General features: G+C 39.3%; 1 long non-coding RNA gene across 1 annotated transcript; it reads left to right on the forward strand.

Moving 5' to 3' along the window:
• The first annotated feature begins 4821 nt into the window (after positions 1-4821).
• LOC311147717 lies at positions 4822-12673 on the forward strand. The gene is made up of 2 exons (XR_014614807.1): positions 4822-5702; positions 11183-12673. It is a non-coding gene; the product is annotated as an uncharacterized lncRNA (long non-coding RNA).
• Positions 12674-14088: the final 1415 nt, after the last annotated feature.

The following is a 14088-nucleotide window of genomic DNA, read 5'->3' on the forward strand; positions in this document are numbered from 1 at the left end:
TTGGAAACTGGATTGCATAGCGGAGAAGGTACGGTGTGATTCGAAATGGTCGGTGATCTGTTTGTTAACTTGGCTTTCAAAAACTTTCAAAAGGCAGGGCAGGATGGATATAGGTCTGTAACAGTTTGGATCTAGAGTGTCACCCCCTTTGAAGAGCGGGATGACCGTGGCAGCTTTCCAATCTCTGGGGATCTCAGACGTTACGAAAGAGGTTGAACAGGCTAGTAATAGGGGTTGCGACAATTTTAGAAAGAAATGGTCCAGATTGTCTAGCCCAGATGATTTGTAGGGGTCCAGATTTTGCAGCTCTTTCAGAACATCAGCTGTCTGAATTTGTGTGAAGGAGAAGCGGGGGATGCATGGGCAAGTTGCAGCGGAGGGTGCAGAGCTGGTGACCGGGGTAGTGGTAGCCAGGTGGAAAGCATGGCCAGCCGTAGCAAAATGCTTGTTGAAATTCTCGATTATTGTAGATTTATCGGTGGTGATAGTGTTTCCTAGCCTCAGTGCAGTGGGCAGCTGGGAGGAGGTGCTCTTATTCTCCATGGACTTTACAGTGTCCCAAAACTTTTTGGAGTTAGTGCTACAGGATGCAAATTTCTGTTTGAAAAAGCTAGCCTTTGCTTTCCTAGCTGCTTGTGTATATTGGTTCCTAACTTCCCTGAAAAGTTGCATATCGCGGGGGCTATTCGATGCTAATGCAGTACGCCACAGGATGTTTTTGTGCTGGTCAAGGGCAGTCGAGTCTGAGGAGAACCAGGGGCTATATCTGTTCTTAGTTCTGAATTTTTTGAATGGGGCATGCTTATTTAAGATTGAGAGGAAAGCACTTTTAAAGAACAACCAGGCATCCTCTACTGCCGGAATGAGGTCAATATCCATCCAGGATACACGGGCCAGGTCACTTAGAAAGGTCTGCTTGCTAATGTGTTTTAGGGAGCGTTTGACAGTGATGAGGGGTGGTCGTTTGACCGCGGACCCATTACGGACGCAGGCAATAAGGCAGTGATCGCTGAGATCCTGGTTGAAGACAGCAGAGGTGTATTTAGAGGGTAAATTTGTCAGGATGATATCTATGAGGGTGCCCATGTTTACAGATTTTGGGTTGTACCTGGTAGGTTCGTTGATAATTTGTATGAGATTGAGGGCATCTAGTTTAGATTGTAGGTTGGCCGGGGTGTTAAGCATATCTCAGTTTAGGTCACCAAGCAGTACGAACTCTGAGGATAGATGGGGGCAATCAGTTCACATATGGTGTCCAGGGCACAGCTCGGGCCTGAGGGGGGGCTGTAGCAAGCGGCAACAATGAGAGACTTATTTCTGGAAAGGTGGATTTTTAGAAGTAGAAGCTCAAACTGTTTGGGCACAGACCTGGATAGTATGATAGAGCTCTGCAGGCTATCTCTACAGTAGATTGCAACCCCACCCCCTTTGGCAGTTCTATCGAGACGGAAAATGTTGTAGTTGGGGATGGACATTTCAGAATTTTTGGTGGCCTTCCTAAGCCAGGATTCAGACACTGCTAGAACATCAGGGTTGGCGGAGTGTGCTAACGCAGTGAATAACTCAAACTTAGGGAGGAGGCTTCGGATGTTAATGTGCAAAAAACCAAGGCTTTTACAGTTACAGAAGTCAACAAATGATAATGCCTGGGGAGTAGGAGTGATACTGGGGGCTACAGGGGTTAACCTCTACATCACCAGAGGAACAGAGGAGGAGTAGAATAAGGATGCAGCTAAAGGCTTTAAGAACTGGTCTTCTAGTGCGTTGGGTACAGAGAAAAAAAGGGGCAGATTTCCGGGCGTTGTAGAATAGATTCAGCGCATTATGTACAGACAAGTATATGGAAGGGTATGAGTACAGTGGAGGTAAACCTAAGCGTTGGGTAATGATGAAAGAGATAGCATCACTGGAGGCACCGATTGAGTCGGTCTCCGCGTGTATGGGGGGGTGGGACAAAGGAGCTGTCTAAGGCAAGTTGAGCTGGGCTGGGGGCTCTACAGTGAAATAGTACAATAAGAAATAACCGAAACAGCAATAAGCAAGGTATATTGACATGGGAGAGAGGCATAAAGCAATCACAGGTGTTATTCGAGAGAGCTAAGACAACAGCTGGTAATGGCGACAAAGTTTGGGCTGAGGCTAAACATAAACAGGATGCGGTACCGTATAAAGGAACAGTCCAGCAGGCATCAGCTGTATAGCTGAGTTATCATAAGGTCCGTGAACAGCAATAGGAGAGTTCGGAGTAGGCTGCTACAGCACTGGCGAGCAAGAGGCCCGGCTTGCGTGTGCTAGCAGGCCGGGGCTAGCAGATGGATCTTCGTGGTCGACGTCGTAACGGGAAGCCTGTTGAAACCACATCAGATGATTTCGTCGGCAAACCAGTCGTGTTGGATCGGCGGGGCTCCGTGTCAACACTAGGAGGTCCCGTCCGGTTGACAGAGAGGTAGATAGCCGGGAGATGGGCCTGGCTCGAGGCTAGCTCAAGGCTAACTGGTGCTTGCTAAGGGGCAATGGTAATTAGCCAACGACAACAGCCATTTGGTTAAAGCTAGCTGGTTATGATGATCCAGCGCTAGGGTCCAGTGATTCTGGCAGAAAATCTGATATGCTCTGGGTCAATAGCACGCTGTGCAGACTGGCCGACAAATTGTCCAGGCTAGAGCTAGAGCTGGCTGGTGGGTAGTGCAGGCCACGGACAATGGTGAAGACGCTAACGGTGGCTAATAGCAAGTAGCCATTTGGTTGCATCTAGACTAGTTTCAGCTTAAGGTTCTTGATAAAAGTTATAAAGAAACAATAGAATCCTTTCCACATTGGGTGAGGCGGGTTGCAGGAAAGTGTATTTAGTTAAAGAATGAAAAGTAAAATTTAGAAATATATACAAAAGAGACAAAAAACTAACAAAACTGGCTATTTACACAAGGACACAGAAAAAAACACGACGCACTGCTACGCCATCTTGACATCATTTGAGTACAATTGGAGGTGTACCTGTTGATGTATTTCAAGGCCTACCTTCAAACTCAGTGCCTCCTTGCTTGACATCATGGGAAAATGAAAAGAAATCAGCCAAGACCTCAGAAAAGACACTTGAAGGTACCACGTTCATCTGTACAAACAATAGTATGCAAGTATAAACACCATGGGACCACGCAGCCGTCATACCACTCAGGAAGGAGACAAGCTCTGTCTCCTAGAGATTAACGTACTTTGGTGCGAAAAGTGCAAATAAATCCCAGAACAACAGCAAAGGACCTTGTGAAGATGCTGGAGGAAACAGGTACAAAAGTATTTATATCCACAGTAAAACAAGTCCTATATCGACATAACCTGAAAGGCCGCTCAGCAAGCAAGAAGCCACTGCTCCAAAACCGCCATAAAAAAGCCAGACTACGGTTTGCAACTGCACATGGGGACAAAGATCGTACTTTTTGGAGAAATGTCCTCTGGTCTGATGAAACACAAATAGAACTGTTTGGCCATAATGACCATCATTATGTTTGGAGGAAAAAGGGGTACGCTTGCAAGCCGAAGAACACCATCCCAACCGTGAAGCACGGGGGTGGCAGCATCATGCTGTGGGGGTGCTTTGCTGCAGGAGGGACTGGTGCACTTCACAAAATAGATGGCATCATGAGGAAGGAAAATTATGTGGCTATATTGAAGCAACATCTCAAGACATCAGTCAGGAAGTTAAAGCTTGGTCGCAAATGGGTCTTCCAAATGGACAATGACCCCAAGCATACTTCCAAAGTTGTGGCAAAATGGCTTAAGGACAACAAAGTTAAGATATTGGAGTGGCCATCACAAAGCCCTGACCTCAATCCTATAGAAAAAGTGTGGGCAGAACTTAAAAAGCGTGTGCGAGCAAGGAGGCCTACAAACCTGACTCAGTTACACCAGCTCTGTCAGGAGGAATGGGCCAAAATTCACCCAACTTATTGTGGGAAGCTTGTGGAAGGCTACCCAAAACGTTTGACCCAAGTTAAACAATTTAAAGGCAATTCTACCAAATACTAATTGAGTGTATGTAAACTTCTGACCCACTGAGAATGTGATGAAAGAAATAAAAGCTGAAATAAATCACATTCTTAAAATAAAGTGGTGATCCTAATTGACCTAAAACAGGGAATTTTTACTAGGATTAAATGTCAGGAATTGTGAAAAACTGAGTTTAAATGTATTTGGCTAAGGTGCATGTAATCTTCCGACTTCAACTGTATGTAGACACTGGTATGGTTCTGGAGATACTGAATAGGAGGTTGAAAAGTGGCAGAATTGCCCTTTACATTTTTTTTAATAGATATCATTAATGATAGAGGACAACATGGGTCGGGAGAAATATTGTCAAATTGCTCGAAGACTTGTTTGCCCGTTAGTGCAGACAGCCTATTGCACAAAGTCGAAGTGCATGATATGAAAGATTTTAGATTAAATAAAGTAATTGTAATCCAGGAGAGGTCACCTTTAACTTCAGTCCAAAGGAAACGAACACCTGGGGTGTAATCATTAGTCCAAACAGTTACAGAGTTTCTATTGGAAAAATTCCAGCAAGTCCCTCCGTTTAAGAAATGTTTTGCAACAGAATCGGTGGAATGAATAAACACCTGTGTCTGTCAACAGGTATGTTCAGGGCAGACACCATGGCTGTGAATGGAGACATGAGTATGAGAATGATCATATAGTGACATCTACTGGTAGTTGAGCAGTTGGTACTTATAACTTAAGGTTATAAACTGGGGGTTTGTTCAGGACCACTATATTTTACAGCTGTTTGCAACTAATCAATAAATCTGAATAATATGTGGTGTTATTTTATGTATCATGAAGGTAAGTGTAGGGAAAGGTCAAAGGCCAAATAATAATATTAGTAATAAGCATGGATATGTTGTAAAATTGAAAATCTATATGCCTTGGAGTGTTTATGGATTGAGAGCCAGTTGAATTCAGAGCAGAGATAATTATGTGTTTTTCATGAAAACTTCTGCAGCTGGTTTAGGAATATGAATGACGTGATGGCTGTGGAGATAGAAGTAACAATGGAGCTAGTGTTTGCGTTTCTTTATGTTTATGACCTTATGACCTGACACATGGCCACATGCACATCATCTCAGGGGCTGAGAGGATGATGAATGATAAATGTTTTATAATGTATTATGAAATGATAATGGTGAAACAGAATGAACATGTTTGATATTTTATAATCCAGATATATGTTTAAATAATGAATATAGACATTAAGGATATGATGTGTTATTTTACAGGGGTTTTTAAACTGAGGCCATGGGGTTGTTCTAGACATCTGGTTTGCATTTACATTAGTTTTTTAAGAAGGGGCTTTTGAGAAGGGGCCTAGGCACGCAGCCAATAGAATGATCGAATGAGAGGGTGGTACGAACTAAAAAAAAGTTAGGAATGTTTGTACATGTGGCTATAAAATTGAGCTCTTGGCGAAAAAGGGACAGTCTTTGTCTCTTTGGAAAAAGGCTCGGCTTTGTTTTTTAAATAAAGTCTAAATTCTTAAATTCACAGGCTCTGATGTCTTGAGAGATATTTTTGAGTTAATTATCTAGTAAAATGTTTCTACAACATAATTGGCGACCACGAAGGGACTTGATAGGGATCAGTGACGGTATGTATTTGCAGTTGTGAAACGGCTTGGACGGACCATACAAACAAAAGCGGCCGCTTTTAAAAAGGTAAGAAGTTCTTACTAAAATAGTATAAAGTTTGTGTGGTCCGATCCGGGACTCGGCAACATCTAAAGAAATACCAAGTAGGTCTCTCCAAATTTAAGAACCAGAAAGTTAGACACTAGGAGCTTTTGAATTTAAGAATACATGTTGCTGTTGTTTGTCTGAACCGTCTGTTCAATTGATTTGATTCATTTGATTCAGTTGATTCATCTTGCTGATTGCTCTGTCTGGGTCATTTCGACATGGGTGGTTGTACGGCTGGTTGAGCGATCAGACAATAACATGTTAAGTCCTACAGATACCGCTTTAGACGTGTTGGGGAAGTGAATCGTCTTGAGGACTGCATAGGTAGGCAGAAATCCTGGGGTAATACCGCTTCTTTTTCTGTGTTGAGGAAGTGTAACAGAAAAATTAGGGCAGAATTGACAGGTCACTTAGGAAAGTGTAGTATAAATAGAAATCTTGTGGATACCGCTTTGGGGCTATAATTAGCATTCCATTGGCCTGAACAGACAAGATTACTTACGGATACCGCTCTGATGATAAATTCTTTGTTAGAGGTCTGTACGGGTAAGTAGTGAATCATCCTGTGTTGTGATGATGTCAATATTATGTAGGGTCTATCAGGAAAAAAGTTAGGTCATCCTGAGTAGGTGAACGGGTTAAATAGCTACAAGGGCTTCCAAATTTTGATAAAGTGTTATATATAGAGTAGGTCTGCTCATCTGTGTGAGTGAGAATATAATATTAAATCCTGTAAGTAGATAGTCTTTCTGTAAGGAAGGGAAATCTATTTGAGGTTGTTTGAAGCTTCTGTCTGATGGAGAAAGGGTGTGCCCAATCACTTAGGAAAGAGAAGAATAAATGGTGCGTGGGTATTCATTGACCAACTGAGTGTAGAAAATTCACGTTACCAGGAGGGGTAGAATAAATCCTGTTGGAGGAACAGGTCACGTTTATTGGTATGGTCATATGACGTCTATGCATTGTATTTTGATACATCTGTTAGGGTATGTTTGGACGATATATTTAGAAACGTTAGAGGTAATGCAGTATTATGATAAATTGACTACGTAAAATAATAAAATTATAGGTGTTGACTTGTTCAAAAACGTAGGTGGATGTGGAAATGGGAGAGAGTACATAGGACATGTGGTAGAATTAAGCATAATAATAAACGATCTATTATTTCAGAAGCAGATACATAATTCATTTGGTTAGGTTGTTAGATCTGTTTCCAAATCAATGAATGTGGGGTTTGACTTGTTGACTGCTAAGTTGATTACGTTGAGCGTGTGAGAACTGTGTCCTACAGAACTATTTTCTGATAAAGTGTGGTATGTTCCAGATACTAATACTACTGACTATTATCATTGGAATAAAAGAGGATTAACTTGTCATTTCGATAAAGCATGGATTCTGCATCGCTGAACAGAGTCTAGGTTTTCTAAGTATAGTTTAGCTATTGTTGGGATGTGAATAGATTTTACTAAAAGCATGAATTAGTTTCCGGTAAAAAGAGAGTCATACTTGTTTGACTGTATCGAGCTGAAATAGTTATTTAAAGAAATTTTGAATAGTTGGATGGAAAACATCTATTTGACAAAATTCTAATTGTTATTATTTTATTCTATGGTTTGCGTCACCAGTGGTGTATGCGAATATTTGGTGAATTGTAGAATCATAATGTATTTTCATTACGTGAACTAGGGGATGCAAAGAGCTTTGGTTATTATGCTGAGTGAATAAGCACCCATTTATAGTGGGTTCTAGATTTATTGACTGAACAAACGTATATTTTAAACAAAAGTAATGCAATAGGCTACAATTATAACATTATCAGAAAAGGGCGCTATACGCTTATCTGTGGCTGTAGCTCAGTTGGTAGAGCACGGTGCTTACAACGCCAGGGTTGGGTGTTCGATTCCCAAGGGGGGCTAGTATAAGTAAAGGAATGTATGAGCTCACGAATTGAGTGTTGTTTGGAAAGAGAGCATCTGCTAAAATGTTAATGGAGAGGAGACAACGTGGTAGTAATTTTTAGTCATTGAATGAGGTTTTGCTAGATTAAACAAATGGCAATAGTGGGATATGTCTATAGATACATTGGATTGGGATAAATTGATTATTTAAATATATGATGGTAAACTATAGCAAGTGTTTGGTGTTACTTGTAGCTTACATAGCAAGGATAGTTAATTCATTCTGTAATGGCGGAGTGATGGTTTAATTGTGTGGCTATGATTTTAGTTGATTACAGGAGAAATAGGATATAGGTTACTATGGCAATTTAGGATGGTTAATGTTGTTAAGTGGGGTTTTTAAACCCTATGATAGAGGTAAATGCAGAATGCTGTTTGAAAGTGGTTTTATTTCGTCTGCTAGGAAAAATTGAAGAATTTCCTATTTTTTCTCTGTGGATGTTAAACTTGCTGAAATGTGAGAGCGCTATAATGGACTTTGTGGGCTACGTTAGGTGTATGGGGATCGCGTGGTTTGTGGGAGGTCGTGGAATGTTATTGGCAGGAGATTGCTAGCTGGTTAGCGGTGAAAGCTAGTGTGGGTTTTTGTTGGGTGATGTCATTTGCTCTATGAACTGGAAGTAGATGCTTTGTGTGGCACTGGTGGAGCGACGGGTAATGGTACTTTTATGGTGAAAGTTGTCAATGTGTGCAGAGGGTCCCTGGTTCGAATCCAGTGGGGGACAGAAAGCAAATCTTTTACATTGATGTTATTGATGTGAATTACTGGTTTCATTGATAACATTATAGGGAAGATGTCCTACCAATCTATGTCGAATAGGATAACATAGTAATTGAAATAGCATATTGGTGAATTGGATGTTTTATTGGTTTATATTTAGGAGAATGAGAATATGTTATTAGGTAGTATTGCTGTGTGGAGACGATTAACTAATGAAGAACATGTCTCGATAGTTGAATAAGGAACGATATTTGATAATTGATCATTTTATTATGACATTATATAGTTTGTTTAAACAGCAGTGAGTTATGATGATGTTTTATTACTTCAGATAACGATGAATTGTTTATAGTACGTTGAACCTTGGGAGGTAGTTGTTGCTGTTGACTTGATGGATTAAGTAGACATCTTTTTATGGGTTTTGGATTATGAAACAATAAGTTTATATTTGGGGAAAAAAAAAAGAAAACATCGATGCAACAGTTTGCGACGTTTAAATTACTAAAAAGGGGTTATAGGTTTATGATGTTTTGTGTGTAATTACTATCTTTGGATTGATGATTATATGTTAACGACATGTATACTTTCTCTTCCAGGAACATGGGGATTTCTTTATTGGGAGGTTAGAAAAGTATGTAGGCTAGGGTGGAACTAGTTAGTAAAATTAAGTAGTTTTATTTTTAGGTTGTCATAGGGAGTTACAAAAATAAATAAGGCCTGGCCATTTTTGTTTGGTTATTGTTTTACTATATGGTGTTCAAATAACCACAAACAAACTACTTAGTATGAAATGTTAGTTGTATAGGATTTTTATTTCTATTTGGGGTTTTTTGACAGGATGGAAGTGAAATATCTTAAAGGGGCATACACATGTAAGGGGGTTATTTACTGAGGGATAAGTAAATATGTATGATTTATTTTGAAAAGAGCTGTACTAAGGAATTACAACATTTATGAAAGGTTTTGATGGTTGTTAGAAGTAGTATACTATAGGATGAAACAATTCATTGAATGATTTCAATGACCTCTGAAATCTGTCCTGGCTTTATAGTGTGATCTGATCAACCGCACTATGAATTCTAGAGGCATGCTGAATTAAGGGGTTAGATAAAATAAGGATAATTGTGAAGAAGTTTACAAGTTGGAAAAATCCTATATATAAATTAGTCTAAACAGGATAAGGATGTAGTGAGAGAGTTAGTCCTGAATGAGAAGTATTCATTGAATAGTGTTATGGAATACAGTTAAGTAAAGATATGCTCAAGGGTTGTTATTTTAAAGTTAGTTATTATTTTAGGTTTGATAGGCAATATTGTTTTGTTTTGTTTTTGTACACATAAATCACGATGTGATGTATGTGTCCAAGGGGGGAAGTTGGATTTATTAGAGGTTTTAATGGTTTATTATGGTTTTGTGGGGAAATATGCAAGGTGTATTAAGGATGTGAAAGTAGTAATAATGTGTTATGGGTTAGGTTAAATCATTTTTGTTTTTGTGATAGGAGGCATGGTGTAGAGGTGGTCTGTCTATGAGATACATGGACTACAACAAGCTGGAAGCAGGTGTGCTTCATAATCTCAAGGCTTCTCTTGACGGATGAGAGGACATGAGTAGCATACTGTGTCTCACCTAAACTAACAATGTTCTTAAGATTTTATTTTCATGGGTGAAGATAGCTATGTCCAACTGAGTAGGATAATCTGAGTATTTTCTGTGCCCTGGAGACTATGTGATGGCAAAAGACTACAGAAGAAAGAGCTGGAAAGGTGTTGTTGGCTACCTTAATGAGGGTAAAACTGGTGGAGACAGATACTAAGATTAATGTTTTCCACTATAGGAGTGTTCCAACCTCAGCCATTGGGTAGTATTGTTGTTTTTTGTGTGTGTCTGTGCTTGTGTTTTTGCAGCAGTAACTCTGAGTTTCCTTATGAGAAGGCTGATAGAAGGACACTTTTCACAGACCGATGTCGATAGATTGAGAGGGACTTTGGCTGATCCGGAGATCCTAGTGATGGGGGAAGGTTAACAACAGAAGTGACCTACATATTGTTGTCCAGGTTATACCAACGATGGTACGGATAGAGGGGAGTATTGGGTATCATCTTAACCATTGTACCAGAGTGAGGGAACTGATGATTGAGAGATTCCAGATCTCCAAGACGCACCAGATATCCTTATCATTGATTTCTATGTACTTGACTAGTTACCTGAGAATAAGGGGAATGGAGTACTGAGAATAATAATAAAGAGCAGAAGAACAAGACATAGAAGGGATATAGAAAGGAGTAGAATGTAGATTCTTGCACAGGCAGGAACCATAACTAAAAATACAGGAAGGGATCACTATTAAAATACTAGGGTTAAATAGTATTGGTGTGTGAGAAACCAGCACAAAGAGTATGGGGAAGTCACATGGGGTAGTGTGACCTTAAGATAATGAAAGAAAGAGACAAGTGAATCATAGACATAAGGAGAACAGTCCAAGACTTAGATAACCAATTTGATGTAGTATTTGGTGTTAGATTTCCAGGGGAAAGTGTTATTAGAAGAGAGAAGTATAAGCAAGTGTTAGAATAGGAACAAGGAAAGGGAAACTTAATGTCAAATAGAGTATGAGAAAAATATAGGAATGTTACAATAAAACAATTGGGTTATATAATTTGGGAAGAATTCAAGGGAGAATGTGAAACATAATGATTTGTCATGTAGATGATGTTACTAGGGATGTTTTGGATTGGAAATTAACTCAACTGAACTGTTATGATCTGTCCTTTCCTGAGGTTACAACGGATGGTGTCGTAATGCATTGCAGAGATCAATTGGCTCAGAACGGTGTAAACCTCAATAAAAACCAAAAATCCTCTACTTGGCTGAAGAGGAAACAACAAAGGCGTTGAAGATGTTCCTGTCCGACCCACTTCTGCATCAAATCAAAGCAATATACTGGGTTGCACATGGACAAAACAGGATGATGGTGGAGGTGTGGTGGTTCAGGTGTGACATTGGAATTGGGACATTGTTATGGGTAATTCAAGATGAACTATGAACAACATAATGAAGAATAATGAAGACGCCAGAAGATTGAGTGCCGGTAGAGGAAGGAGTGTTAGTTGAGGTAGTATGTTGATTAAGGAGGTATTATACACTACTAAATTTATAGTAATTTGGACAATGCATTAGGGTACTGATCTGATGTAATTCTTGTTATGAGGAAGTTAATGCTAGAATTATTATAATATAAATATACATTCAGCCAGTATTGATATGTGCCAAGGTGAGAGTTTTAACTTGAATGATGGAACAAAGGTGACTAATTAAGAATTGTCATTTTAAAGTGTTTGGGTAATTCATTTGATTATGATTATAAATTATAAGTGGACTGACTGATCTGAATAACTTATAATATTAATGCTTAGTGATGTTGACATGGCAATTAATTGATTAAGATATGGATATTGATTATTTTAATTGTTATAATACTTGTGATATGAGTAATTAATTTTTGTATTGATGGGACAATATTATAATGTCCCAAAGGGGGGATATGTGGTGTTATTTTATGTATCATGAAGGTAAGTGTAGGGAAAGGTCAAAGGCCAAATAATAATATTAGTAATAAGCATGGATATGTTGTAAAATTGAAAATCTATATGCCTTGGAGTGTTTATGGATTGAGAGCCAGTTGAATTCAGAGCAGAGATAATTATGTGTTTTTCATGAAAACTTCTGCAGCTGGTTTAGGAATATGAATGACGTGATGGCTGTGGAGATAGAAGTAACAATGGAGCTAGTGTTTGCGTTTCTTTATGTTTATGACCTTATGACCTGACACATGGCCACATGCACATCATCTCAGGGGCTGAGAGGATGATGAATGATAAATGTTTTATAATGTATTATGAAATGATAATGGTGAAACAGAATGAACATGTTTGATATTTTATAATCCAGATATATGTTTAAATAATGAATATAGACATTAAGGATATGATGTGTTATTTTACAGGGGTTTTTAAACTGAGGCCATGGGGTTGTTCTAGACATCTGGTTTGCATTTACATTAGTTTTTTAAGAAGGGGCTTTTGAGAAGGGGCCTAGGCACGCAGCCAATAGAATGATCGAATGAGAGGGTGGTACGAACTAAAAAAAAGTTAGGAATGTTTGTACATGTGGCTATAAAATTGAGCTCTTGGCGAAAAAGGGACAGTCTTTGTCTCTTTGGAAAAAGGCTCGGCTTTGTTTTTTAAATAAAGTCTAAATTCTTAAATTCACAGGCTCTGATGTCTTGAGAGATATTTTTGAGTTAATTATCTAGTAAAATGTTTCTACAACACCACTACTCCCTGCTCCAAACTCTTTGCTCCCTGCAATACTCCCAGCACCAAAATTAAATAGGACTATCTGTAATGACAGGCTAACACAGTCTCGTGACATGCAGGAGACCTGGGTTCAAAGCCCGGCTGGTCACATAAAGCAACCCCGGCCCCACCCACCCAAAAAAACTATACTGGCAATACTCTTTAGCCCAGGGGTTCCCAAACTTTTTCACTCAGGCCCGCCTTCCAGCATTGGGGAACATCCCGCGCCACGTCTATTTCTATGGGCACAACCAATGTTCATGACACAAACTGTTCACACCGCTCTTTTTGGTGGAGAGAACATTTTGCGGGTTTAAAGGAAAGGAAAGGGTAAGGGGGATACCATGTCAGTTTTACAACTGAAATGTGTCTTCCGCATTTAACCCAACCCCTCTGAATCAGAAGCTTATTTCCTGCAATTCTACACATTTTGTCATGGGTACAGAGAACATTTAGCAGTTTTAAAGCTAATTTTCTTGCAATTCTATACATTTTGCCCCCTAGGCGCGCCCCACAGTTTGGGAACCACTGCAGTTTTGGAATTTCAATGTTGCTGAAAGTTTATTGCTACCTCCACTAGATGACAGCATTGTCAGGAAAAAGAGAAGGACCAGGGAAAGTCTTTAATACTTAGTTTATATGGGGAGCATTCTGGAAATTACTACTGAAATATAAGAATACAAGGTAAAAAGGAATTTAAAGCGTAGAGCACTGTCTATTCCTCATCAACCAAAGCTATTGTGGATTGTGATCAAGCACTGTCATGCTGCTCATTTTGATTAAACGCTTTTAACCTTAATCCTGATATTATGATTTAACAGAACATAAATATAGCCTACATCAAAGCATGATAATAAATTACAATATTATAGTGTGTTGTATCTAAATGTCACATTCTGGGGGTCAAAGATAAGGACCTTAGAGAGCATTTAGTGCACATTTATTTATTAGAGGATATTTGGATCACTTTTTAAATACTTTATTTGAATCCACCAATCAAATTTACAAAAAAAGGATCCAAACATGTCAAAGGTCCCTGTATAGATGGCACTCAAAGGTACAGAAAGCACTTCCTTCTCCAAACAGCTAGGCTGCCCATGACAGCTGAAACAGAGTGTGTGTGTGTGTGTGTGTGTGTGTGTGTGTGTGTGTGTGTGTGTGTGTGTGTGTGTGTGTGTGTGTGCGTGTGTGTGATAAGAGTGGTATGTTTAGGCATGTAGGCTTGTGAAAACATTATTAATTCGAATCCAGACCATAACTAATCATACGGATTGTATCAAGTGCAGATACATGAATCCACGAATTATTCACTATTTGTCTGTGTCCAT

Source organism: Coregonus lavaretus (assembly GCF_964263955.1).
Source record: "Coregonus lavaretus genome assembly, chromosome: 20".
Lineage (NCBI taxonomy): Eukaryota > Metazoa > Chordata > Actinopteri > Salmoniformes > Salmonidae > Coregonus > Coregonus lavaretus.